Here is a 13414-nt window from a genome sequence, read left to right as displayed (position 1 = left end):
CACATTGATCGCAGTGTCTCCAGAAACGGCATTCAAGGAGCCAGGACCTTTTCTCCCTACACTCTCCATTGAGTTGTCCTCAAAACCAATATACATCCTGCTATATCTCCCACATAGAAAGTGCCTGGAGGGAGAAGTGGGGATTATGTTTAGACTTTCTCGGAACTGCTTCAAATCAACTAGATCTCTTTGTGCTGTAAATCTCCCGACAGCCAAACGCAAAAGCAGCAAACATCTCGCTGTATGTCCCACATCCAAAGTGCCAAGAGAGAGCTTGCTCTCCCTGTCTTTGAGTACTGTTTTCACTGTCCCGGTTACCTCTTTGCTAACGTTCTCTTCAGAGCTGCAGTGAAACCAGGAACCACGTGGAGAAGGCACCCACACTGAAAGTGCCTGGAGAGAACATTGGGGCTTCTTCTCAGTGTCTCTGACATAGGGTTTCACTGTCCCGGGAAAGTCTCTGCTAACACCGTGCAGAGCGCTGTGCCCAATATACAGAAACGTCTTGCGGTATCTCCTACAGGGAAAGTGCCAGGAGGGAATTGTCGAGCTTGTTCTGAGTGTCTCTGAGAATTGCTCTGATTATCCGTGTGACCTCTTTGCTAAGACTCTCCAGAGAGACGTCCTCAAAACAAACACACATCTTGACATATCTCCCACATTGATCGCAGTGTCTCCAGGAACGGCATTCAAGGAGCCAGGACCTTTTCTCCCTACACTCTCCATTGAGTTGTCCTCAAAACCAATATACATCCTGCTATATCTCCCACATGGAAAGTGCCAGGAGGGAGAAGTGGGGATTATGTTTAGACTTTCTCGGAACTGCTTCAAATCAACTAGATCTCTTTGTGCTGTAAATCTCCCGACAGCCAAACGCAAAAGCAGCAAACATCTCGCTGTATGTCCCACATCCAAAGTGCCAAGAGAGAGCTTGCTCTCCCTGTCTTTGAGTACTGTTTTCACTGTCCCGGTTACCTCTTTGCTAACGTTCTCTTCAGAGCTGCAGTGAAACCAGGAACCACGTGGAGAAGGCACCCACACTGAAAGTGCCTGGAGGGAACCTTGGGGCTTCTTCTCAGTGTCTCTGACATAGGGTTTCACTGTCCCGGGAAAGTCTCTGCTAACACCGTGCAGAGCGCTGTGCCCAATATACAGAAACGTCTTGCGGTATCTCCTACAGGGAAAGTGCCAGGAGGGAATTGTCGAGCTTGTTCTGAGTGTCTCTGAGAATTGCTCTGATTATCCGTGTGACCTCTTTGCTAAGACTCTCCAGAGAGCCGTCCTCAAAACAAACACACATCTTGACATATCTCCCACATTGATCGCAGTGTCTCCAGGAACGGCATTCAAGGAGCCAGGACCTTTTCTCCCTACACTCTCCATTGAGTTGTCCTCAAAACCAATATACATCCTGCTATATCTCCCACATGGAAAGTGCCAGGAGGGAGAAGTGGGGATTATGTTTAGACTTTCTCGGAACTGCTTCAAATCAACTAGATCTCTTTGTGCTGTAAATCTCCCGACAGCCAAACGCAAAAGCAGCAAACATCTCGCTGTATGTCCCACATCCAAAGTGCCAAGAGAGAGCTTGCTCTCCCTGTCTTTGAGTACTGTTTTCACTGTCCCGGTTACCTCTTTGCTAACGTTCTCTTCAGAGCTGCAGTGAAACCAGGAACCACGTGGAGAAGGCACCCACACTGAAAGTGCCTGGAGAGAACATTGGGGCTTCTTCTCAGTGTCTCTGACATAGGGTTTCACTGTCCCGGGAAAGTCTCTGCTAACACCGTGCAGAGCGCTGTGCCCAATATACAGAAACGTCTTGCGGTATCTCCTACAGGGAAAGTGCCAGGAGGGAATTGTCGAGCTTGTTCTCAGTGTCTCTGAGAATTGCTCTGATTATCCGTGTGACCTCTTTGCTAAGACTCTCCAGAGAGACGTCCTCAAAACCAACACACATCTTGACATATCTCCCACATTGATCGCAGTGTCTCCAGAAACGGCATTCAAGGAGCCAGGACCTTTTCTCCCTACACTCTCCATTGAGTTGTCCTCAAAACCAATATACATCCTGCTATATCTCCCACATAGAAAGTGCCTGGAGGGAGAAGTGGGGATTATGTTTAGACTTTCTCGGAACTGCTTCAAATCAACTAGATCTCTTTGTGCTGTAAATCTCCCGACAGCCAAACGCAAAAGCAGCAAACATCTCGCTGTATGTCCCACATCCAAAGTGCCAAGAGAGAGCTTGCTCTCCCTGTCTTTGAGTACTGTTTTCACTGTCCCGGTTACCTCTTTGCTAACGTTCTCTTCAGAGCTGCAGTGAAACCAGGAACCACGTGGAGAAGGCACCCACACTGAAAGTGCCTGGAGAGAACATTGGGGCTTCTTCTCAGTGTCTCTGACATAGGGTTTCACTGTCCCGGGAAAGTCTCTGCTAACACCGTGCAGAGCGCTGTGCCCAATATACAGAAACGTCTTGCGGTATCTCCTACAGGGAAAGTGCCAGGAGGGAATTGTCGAGCTTGTTCTCAGTGTCTCTGAGAATTGCTCTGATTATCCGTGTGACCTCTTTGCTAAGACTCTCCAGAGAGACGTCCTCAAAACCAACACACATCTTGACATATCTCCCACATTGATCGCAGTGTCTCCAGGAACGGCATTCAAGGAGCCAGGACCTTTTCTCCCTACACTCTCCATTGAGTTGTCCTCAAAACCAATATACATCCTGCTATATCTCCCACATGGAAAGTGCCAGGAGGGAGAAGTGGGGATTATGTTTAGACTTTCTCGGAACTGCTTCAAATCAACTAGATCTCTTTGTGCTGTAAATCTCCCAACAGCCAAACGCAAAAGCAGCAAACATCTCGCTGTATGTCCCACATCCAAAGTGCCAAGAGAGAGCTTGCTCTCCCTGTCTTTGAGTACTGTTTTCACTGTCCCGGTTACCTCTTTGCTAACGTTCTCTTCAGAGCTGCAGTGAAACCAGGAACCACGTGGAGAAGGCACCCACACTGAAAGTGCCTGGAGGGAACATTGGGGCTTCTTCTCAGTGTCTCTGACATAGGGTTTCACTGTCCCGGGAAAGTCTCTGCTAACACCGTGCAGAGCGCTGTGCCCAATATACAGAAACGTCTTGCGGTATCTCCTACAGGGAAAGTGCCAGGAGGGAATTGTCGAGCTTGTTCTGAGTGTCTCTGAGAATTGCTCTGATTATCCGTGTGACCTCTTTGCTAAGACTCTCCAGAGAGCCGTCCTCAAAACCAACACACATCTTGACATATCTCCCACATTGATCGCAGTGTCTCCAGAAACGGCATTCAAGGAGCCAGGACCTTTTCTCCCTACAGTCTCCATTGAGTTGTCCTCAAAACCAATATACATCCTGCTATATCTCCCACATGGAAAGTGCCAGGAGGGAGAAGTGGGGATTATGTTTAGACTTTCTCGGAACTGCTTCAAATCAACTAGATCTCTTTGTGCTGTAAATCTCCCGACAGCCAAACGCAAAAGCAGCAAACATCTCGCTGTATGTCCCACATCCAAAGTGCCAAGAGAGAGCTTGCTCTCCCTGTCTTTGAGTACTGTTTTCACTGTCCCAGTTACCTCTTTGCTAACGTTCTCTTCAGAGCTGCAGTGAAACCAGGAACCACGTGGAGAAGGCACCCACACTGAAAGTGCCTGGAGGGAACATTGGGGCTTCTTCTCAGTGTCTCTGACATAGGGTTTCACTGTCCCGGGAAAGTCTCTGCTAACACCGTGCAGAGCGCTGTGCCCAATATACAGAAACGTCTTGCGGTATCTCCTACAGGGAAAGTGCCAGGAGGGAATTGTCGAGCTTGTTCTGAGTGTCTCTGAGAATTGCTCTGATTATCCCTGTGACCTCTTTGCTAAGACTCTCCAGAGAGACGTCCTCAAAACCAACACACATCTTGACATATCTCCCACATTGATCGCAGTGTCTCCAGGAACGGCATTCAAGGAGCCAGGACCTTTTCTCCCTACACTCTCCATTGAGTTGTCCTCAAAACCAATATACATCCTGCTATATCTCCCACATAGAAAGTGCCTGGAGGGAGAAGTGGGGATTATGTTTAGACTTTCTCGGAACTGCTTCAAATCAACTAGATCTCTTTGTGCTGTAAATCTCCCGACAGCCAAACGCAAAAGCAGCAAACATCTCGCTGTATGTCCCACATCCAAAGTGCCAAGAGAGAGCTTGCTCTCCCTGTCTTTGAGTACTGTTTTCACTGTCCCGGTTACCTCTTTGCTAACGTTCTCTTCAGAGCTGCAGTGAAACCAGGAACCACGTGGAGAAGGCACCCACACTGAAAGTGCCTGGAGAGAACATTGGGGCTTCTTCTCAGTGTCTCTGACATAGGGTTTCACTGTCCCGGGAAAGTCTCTGCTAACACCGTGCAGAGCGCTGTGCCCAATATACAGAAACGTCTTGCGGTATCTCCTACAGGGAAAGTGCCAGGAGGGAATTGTCGAGCTTGTTCTCAGTGTCTCTGAGAATTGCTCTGATTATCCGTGTGACCTCTTTGCTAAGACTCTCCAGAGAGACGTCCTCAAAACCAACACACATCTTGACATATCTCCCACATTGATCGCAGTGTCTCCAGGAACGGCATTCAAGGAGCCAGGACCTTTTCTCCCTACACTCTCCATTGAGTTGTCCTCAAAACCAATATACATCCTGCTATATCTCCCACATGGAAAGTGCCAGGAGGGAGAAGTGGGGATTATGTTTAGACTTTCTCGGAACTGCTTCAAATCAACTAGATCTCTTTGTGCTGTAAATCTCCCAACAGCCAAACGCAAAAGCAGCAAACATCTCGCTGTATGTCCCACATCCAAAGTGCCAAGAGAGAGCTTGCTCTCCCTGTCTTTGAGTACTGTTTTCACTGTCCCGGTTACCTCTTTGCTAACGTTCTCTTCAGAGCTGCAGTGAAACCAGGAACCACGTGGAGAAGGCACCCACACTGAAAGTGCCTGGAGGGAACATTGGGGCTTCTTCTCAGTGTCTCTGACATAGGGTTTCACTGTCCCGGGAAAGTCTCTGCTAACACCGTGCAGAGCGCTGTGCCCAATATACAGAAACGTCTTGCGGTATCTCCTACAGGGAAAGTGCCAGGAGGGAATTGTCGAGCTTGTTCTGAGTGTCTCTGAGAATTGCTCTGATTATCCGTGTGACCTCTTTGCTAAGACTCTCCAGAGAGCCGTCCTCAAAACCAACACACATCTTGACATATCTCCCACATTGATCGCAGTGTCTCCAGAAACGGCATTCAAGGAGCCAGGACCTTTTCTCCCTACAGTCTCCATTGAGTTGTCCTCAAAACCAATATACATCCTGCTATATCTCCCACATGGAAAGTGCCAGGAGGGAGAAGTGGGGATTATGTTTAGACTTTCTCGGAACTGCTTCAAATCAACTAGATCTCTTTGTGCTGTAAATCTCCCGACAGCCAAACGCAAAAGCAGCAAACATCTCGCTGTATGTCCCACATCCAAAGTGCCAAGAGAGAGCTTGCTCTCCCTGTCTTTGAGTACTGTTTTCACTGTCCCGGTTACCTCTTTGCTAACGTTCTCTTCAGAGCTGCAGTGAAACCAGGAACCACGTGGAGAAGGCACCCACACTGAAAGTGCCTGGAGGGAACATTGGGGCTTCTTCTCAGTGTCTCTGACATAGGGTTTCACTGTCCCGGGAAAGTCTCTGCTAACACCGTGCAGAGCGCTGTGCCCAATATACAGAAACGTCTTGCGGTATCTCCTACAGGGAAAGTGCCAGGAGGGAATTGTCGAGCTTGTTCTGAGTGTCTCTGAGAATTGCTCTGATTATCCGTGTGACCTCTTTGCTAAGACTCTCCAGAGAGCCGTCCTCAAAACCAACACACATCTTGACATATCTCCCACATTGATCGCAGTGTCTCCAGAAAGGCATTCAAGGAGCCAGGACCTTTTCTCCCTACACTCTCCATTGAGTTGTCCTCAAAACCAATATACATCCTGCTATATCTCCCACATGGAAAGTGCCAGGAGGGAGAAGTGGGGATTATGTTTAGACTTTCTCGGAACTGCTTCAAATCAACTAGATCTCTTTGTGCTGTAAATCGCCCAACAGCCAAACGCAAAAGCAGCAAACATCTCGCTGTATGTCCCACATCCAAAGTGCCAAGAGAGAGCTTGCTCTCCCTGTCTTTGAGTACTGTTTTCACTGTCCCGGTTACCTCTTTGCTAACGTTCTCTTCAGAGCTGCAGTGAAACCAGGAACCACGTGGAGAAGGCACCCACACTGAAAGTGCCTGGAGGGAACATTGGGGCTTCTTCTCAGTGTCTCTGACATAGGGTTTCACTGTCCCGGGAAAGTCTCTGCTAACACCGTGCAGAGCGCTGTGCCCAATATACAGAAACGTCTTGCGGTATCTCCTACAGGGAAAGTGCCAGGAGGGAATTGTCGAGCTTGTTCTGAGTGTCTCTGAGAATTGCTCTGATTATCCGTGTGACCTCTTTGCTAAGACTCTCCAGAGAGACGTCCTCAAAACCAACACACATCTTGACATATCTCCCACATTGATCGCAGTGTCTCCAGGAATGGCATTCAAGGAGCCAGGACTTTTTCTCCCTACACTGTCCATTGAGTTGTCCTCAAAACCAATATACATCCTGCTATATCTCCCACATAGAAAGTGCCTGGAGGAAGAAGTGGGGATTATGTTTGGACTTTCTCGGAACTGCTTCAAATCAACTAGATCTCTTTGTGCTGTAAATCTCCCAACAGCCAAACGCAAAAGCAGCAAACATCTCGCTGTATGTCCCACATCCAAAGTGCCAAGAGAGAGCTTGCTCTCCCTGTCTTTGAGTACTGTTTTCACTATCCCGGTTACCTCTTTGCTAACGTTCTCTTCAGAGCTGCAGTGAAACCAGGAACCACGTGGAGAAGGCACCCACACTGAAAGTGCCTGGAGAGAACATTGGGGCTTCTTCTCAGTGTCTCTGACATAGGGTTTCACTGTCCCGGGAAAGTCTCTGCTAACACCGTGCAGAGCGCTGTGCCCAATATACAGAAACGTCTTGCGGTATCTCCTACAGGGAAAGTGCCAGGAGGGAATTGTCGAGCTTGTTCTCAGTGTCTCTGAGAATTGCTCTGATTATCCGTGTGACCTCTTTGCTAAGACTCTCCAGAGAGCCGTCCTCAAAACCAACACACATCTTGACATATCTCCCACATTGATCGCAGTGTCTCCAGGAACGGCATTCAAGGAGCCAGGACTTTTTCTCCCTACACTGTCCATTGAGTTGTCCTCAAAACCAATATACATCCTGCTATATCTCCCACATAGAAAGTGCCTGGAGGGAGAAGTGGGGATTATGTTTAGACTTTCTCGGAACTGCTTCAAATCAACTAGATCTCTTTGTGCTGTAAATCTCCCGACAGCCAAACGCAAAAGCAGCAAACATCTCGCTGTATGTCCCACATCCAAAGTGCCAAGAGAGAGCTTGCTCTCCCTGTCTTTGAGTACTGTTTTCACTGTCCCAGTTACCTCTTTGCTAACGTTCTCTTCAGAGCTGCAGTGAAACCAGGAACCACGTGGAGAAGGCACCCACACTGAAAGTGCCTGGAGGGAACATTGGGGCTTCTTCTCAGTGTCTCTGACATAGGGTTTCACTATCCCGGGAAAGTCTCTGCTAACACCGTGCAGAGCGCTGTGCCCAATATACAGAAACGTCTTGCGGTATCTCCTACAGGGAAAGTGCCAGGAGGGAATTGTCGAGCTTGTTCTGAGTGTCTCTGAGAATTGCTCTGATTATCCGTGTGACCTCTTTGCTAAGACTCTCCAGAGAGCCGTCCTCAAAACAAACACACATCTTGACATATCTCCCACATTGATCGCAGTGTCTCCAGGAACGGCATTCAAGGAGCCAGGACCTTTTCTCCCTACACTCTCCATTGAGTTGTCCTCAAAACCAATATACATCCTGCTATATCTCCCACATGGAAAGTGCCAGGAGGGAGAAGTGGGGATTATGTTTAGACTTTCTCGGAACTGCTTCAAATCAACTAGATCTCTTTGTGCTGTAAATCTCCCGACAGCCAAACGCAAAAGCAGCAAACATCTCGCTGTATGTCCCACATCCAAAGTGCCAAGAGAGAGCTTGCTCTCCCTGTCTTTGAGTACTGTTTTCACTGTCCCGGTTACCTCTTTGCTAACGTTCTCTTCAGAGCTGCAGTGAAACCAGGAACCACGTGGAGAAGGCACCCACACTGAAAGTGCCTGGAGAGAACATTGGGGCTTCTTCTCAGTGTCTCTGACATAGGGTTTCACTGTCCCGGGAAAGTCTCTGCTAACACCGTGCAGAGCGCTGTGCCCAATATACAGAAACGTCTTGCGGTATCTCCTACAGGGAAAGTGCCAGGAGGGAATTGTCGAGCTTGTTCTCAGTGTCTCTGAGAATTGCTCTGATTATCCGTGTGACCTCTTTGCTAAGACTCTCCAGAGAGCCGTCCTCAAAACCAACACACATCTTGACATATCTCCCACATTGATCGCAGTGTCTCCAGAAACGGCATTCAAGGAGCCAGGACCTTTTCTCCCTACACTCTCCATTGAGTTGTCCTCAAAACCAATATACATCCTGCTATATCTCCCACATAGAAAGTGCCTGGAGGGAGAAGTGGGGATTATGTTTAGACTTTCTCGGAACTGCTTCAAATCAACTAGATCTCTTTGTGCTGTAAATCTCCCGACAGCCAAACGCAAAAGCAGCAAACATCTCGCTGTATGTCCCACATCCAAAGTGCCAAGAGAGAGCTTGCTCTCCCTGTCTTTGAGTACTGTTTTCACTGTCCCGGTTACCTCTTTGCTAACGTTCTCTTCAGAGCTGCAGTGAAACCAGGAACCACGTGGAGAAGGCACCCACACTGAAAGTGCCTGGAGGGAACATTGGGGCTTCTTCTCAGTGTCTCTGACATAGGGTTTCACTCTCCCGGGAAAGTCTCTGCTAACACCGTGCAGAGCGCTGTGCCCAATATACAGAAACGTCTTGCGGTATCTCCTACAGGGAAAGTGCCAGGAGGGAATTGTCGAGCTTGTTCTGAGTGTCTCTGAGAATTGCTCTGATTATCCGTGTGACCTCTTTGCTAAGACTCTCCAGAGAGACGTCCTCAAAACAAACACACATCTTGACATATCTCCCACATTGATCGCAGTGTCTCCAGAAACGGCATTCAAGGAGCCAGGACCTTTTCTCCCTACACTCTCCATTGAGTTGTCCTCAAAACCAATATACATCCTGCTATATCTCCCACATGGAAAGTGCCTGGAGGGAGAAGTGGGGATTATGTTTAGACTTTCTCGGAACTGCTTCAAATCAACTAGATCTCTTTGTGCTGTAAATCTCCCGACAGCCAAACGCAAAAGCAGCAAACATCTTGCTGTATGTCCCACATCCAAAGTGCCAAGAGAGAGCTTGCTCTCCCTGTCTTTGAGTACTGTTTTCACTGTCCCGGTTACCTCTTTGCTAACGTTCTCTTCAGAGCTGCAGTGAAACCAGGAACCACGTGGAGAAGGCACCCACACTGAAAGTGCCTGGAGGGAACATTGGGGCTTCTTCTCAGTGTCTCTGACATAGGGTTTCACTGTCCCGGGAAAGTCTCTGCTAACACCGTGCAGAGCGCTGTGCCCAATATACAGAAACGTCTTGCGGTATCTCCTACAGGGAAAGTGCCAGGAGGGAATTGTCGAGCTTGTTCTCAGTGTCTCTGAGAATTGCTCTGATTATCCGTGTGACCTCTTTGCTAAGACTCTCCAGAGAGACGTCCTCAAAACCAACACACATCTTGACATATCTCCCACATTGATCGCAGTGTCTCCAGAAAGGCATTCAAGGAGCCAGGACCTTTTCTCCCTACACTCTCCATTGAGTTGTCCTCAAAACCAATATACATCCTGCTATATCTCCCACATGGAAAGTGCCAGGAGGGAGAAGTGGGGATTATGTTTAGACTTTCTCGGAACTGCTTCAAATCAACTAGATCTCTTTGTGCTGTAAATCTCCCGACAGCCAAACGCAAAAGCAGCAAACATCTCGCTGTATGTCCCACATCCAAAGTGCCAAGAGAGAGCTTGCTCTCCCTGTCTTTGAGTACTGTTTTCACTGTCCCGGTTACCTCTTTGCTAACGTTCTCTTCAGAGCTGCAGTGAAACCAGGAACCACGTGGAGAAGGCACCCACACTGAAAGTGCCTGGAGGGAACATTGGGGCTTCTTCTCAGTGTCTCTGACATAGGGTTTCACTCTCCCGGGAAAGTCTCTGCTAACACCGTGCAGAGCGCTGTGCCCAATATACAGAAACGTCTTGCGGTATCTCCTACAGGGAAAGTGCCAGGAGGGAATTGTCGAGCTTGTTCTGAGTGTCTCTGAGAATTGCTCTGATTATCCGTGTGACCTCTTTGCTAAGACTCTCCAGAGAGACGTCCTCAAAACAAACACACATCTTGACATATCTCCCACATTGATCGCAGTGTCTCCAGAAACGGCATTCAAGGAGCCAGGACCTTTTCTCCCTACACTCTCCATTGAGTTGTCCTCAAAACCAATATACATCCTGCTATATCTCCCACATGGAAAGTGCCAGGAGGGAGAAGTGGGGATTATGTTTAGACTTTCTCGGAACTGCTTCAAATCAACTAGATCTCTTTGTGCTGTAAATCTCCCGACAGCCAAACGCAAAAGCAGCAAACATCTTGCTGTATGTCCCACATCCAAAGTGCCAAGAGAGAGCTTGCTCTCCCTGTCTTTGAGTACTGTTTTCACTGTCCCGGTTACCTCTTTGCTAACGTTCTCTTCAGAGCTGCAGTGAAACCAGGAACCACGTGGAGAAGGCACCCACACTGAAAGTGCCTGGAGGGAACATTGGGGCTTCTTCTCAGTGTCTCTGACATAGGGTTTCACTGTCCCGGGAAAGTCTCTGCTAACACCGTGCAGAGCGCTGTGCCCAATATACAGAAACGTCTTGCGGTATCTCCTACAGGGAAAGTGCCAGGAGGGAATTGTCGAGCTTGTTCTCAGTGTCTCTGAGAATTGCTCTGATTATCCGTGTGACCTCTTTGCTAAGACTCTCCAGAGAGACGTCCTCAAAACCAACACACATCTTGACATATCTCCCACATTGATCGCAGTGTCTCCAGAAAGGCATTCAAGGAGCCAGGACCTTTTCTCCCTACACTCTCCATTGAGTTGTCCTCAAAACCAATATACATCCTGCTATATCTCCCACATGGAAAGTGCCAGGAGGGAGAAGTGGGGATTATGTTTAGACTTTCTCGGAACTGCTTCAAATCAACTAGATCTCTTTGTGCTGTAAATCTCCCAACAGCCAAACGCAAAAGCAGCAAACATCTCGCTGTATGTCCCACATCCAAAGTGCCAAGAGAGAGCTTGCTCTCCCTGTCTTTGAGTACTGTTTTCACTGTCCCGGTTACCTCTTTGCTAACGTTCTCTTCAGAGCTGCAGTGAAACCAGGAACCACGTGGAGAAGGCACCCACACTGAAAGTGCCTGGAGGGAACATTGGGGCTTCTTCTCAGTGTCTCTGACATAGGGTTTCACTCTCCCGGGAAAGTCTCTGCTAACACCGTGCAGAGCGCTGTGCCCAATATACAGAAACGTCTTGCGGTATCTCCTACAGGGAAAGTGCCAGGAGGGAATTGTCGAGCTTGTTCTGAGTGTCTCTGAGAATTGCTCTGATTATCCGTGTGACCTCTTTGCTAAGACTCTCCAGAGAGCCGTCCTCAAAACCAACACACATCTTGACATATCTCCCACATTGATCGCAGTGTCTCCAGAAACGGCATTCAAGGAGCCAGGACCTTTTCTCCCTACACTCTCCATTGAGTTGTCCTCAAAACCAATATACATCCTGCTATATCTCCCACATGGAAAGTGCCTGGAGGGAGAAGTGGGGATTATGTTTAGACTTTCTCGGAACTGCTTCAAATCAACTAGATCTCTTTGTGCTGTAAATCTCCCGACAGCCAAACGCAAAAGCAGCAAACATCTCGCTGTATGTCCCACATCCAAAGTGCCAAGAGAGAGCTTGCTCTCCCTGTCTTTGAGTACTGTTTTCACTGTCCCGGTTACCTCTTTGCTAACGTTCTCTTCAGAGCTGCAGTGAAACCAGGAACCACGTGGAGAAGGCACCCACACTGAAAGTGCCTGGAGGGAACCTTGGGGCTTCTTCTCAGTGTCTCTGACATAGGGTTTCACTGTCCCGGGAAAGTCTCTGCTAACACCGTGCAGAGCGCTGTGCCCAATATACAGAAACGTCTTGCGGTATCTCCTACAGGGAAAGTGCCAGGAGGGAATTGTCGAGCTTGTTCTCAGTGTCTCTGAGAATTGCTCTGATTATCCGTGTGACCTCTTTGCTAAGACTCTCCAGAGAGACGTCCTCAAAACCAACACACATCTTGACATATCTCCCACATTGATCGCAGTGTCTCCAGAAAGGCATTCAAGGAGCCAGGACCTTTTCTCCCTACACTCTCCATTGAGTTGTCCTCAAAACCAATATACATCCTGCTATATCTCCCACATGGAAAGTGCCAGGAGGGAGAAGTGGGGATTATGTTTAGACTTTCTCGGAACTGCTTCAAATCAACTAGATCTCTTTGTGCTGTAAATCTCCCGACAGCCAAACGCAAAAGCAGCAAACATCTCGCTGTATGTCCCACATCCAAAGTGCCAAGAGAGAGCTTGCTCTCCCTGTCTTTGAGTACTGTTTTCACTGTCCCGGTTACCTCTTGGCTAACGTTCTCTTCAGAGCTGCAGTGAAACCAGGAACCACGTGGAGAAGGCACCCACACTGAAAGTGCCTGGAGAGAACATTGGGGCTTCTTCTCAGTGTCTCTGACATAGGGTTTCACTCTCCCGGGAAAGTCTCTGCTAACACCGTGCAGAGCGCTGTGCCCAATATACAGAAACGTCTTGCGGTATCTCCTACAGGGAAAGTGCCAGGAGGGAATTGTCGAGCTTGTTCTGAGTGTCTCTGAGAATTGCTCTGATTATCCGTGTGACCTCTTTGCTAAGACTCTCCAGAGAGCCGTCCTCAAAACCAACACACATCTTGACATATCTCCCACATTGATCGCAGTGTCTCCAGGAACGGCATTCAAGGAGCCAGGACCTTTTCTCCCTACACTCTCCATTGAGTTGTCCTCAAAACCAATATACATCCTGCTATATCTCCCACATGGAAAGTGCCTGGAGGGAGAAGTGGGGATTATGTTTAGACTTTCTCGGAACTGCTTCAAATCAACTAGATCTCTTTGTGCTGTAAATCTCCCGACAGCCAAACGCAAAAGCAGCAAACATCTCGCTGTATGGCCCACATCCAAAGTGCCAAGAGAGAGCTTGC

This window comes from Chroicocephalus ridibundus, chromosome 12 (genome assembly GCF_963924245.1).
Source record: "Chroicocephalus ridibundus chromosome 12, bChrRid1.1, whole genome shotgun sequence".
Taxonomy (NCBI): domain Eukaryota; kingdom Metazoa; phylum Chordata; class Aves; order Charadriiformes; family Laridae; genus Chroicocephalus; species Chroicocephalus ridibundus.
The sequence above is the reverse complement of the archived record's forward strand: the minus strand, read 5'-3'. Positions refer to the sequence as shown.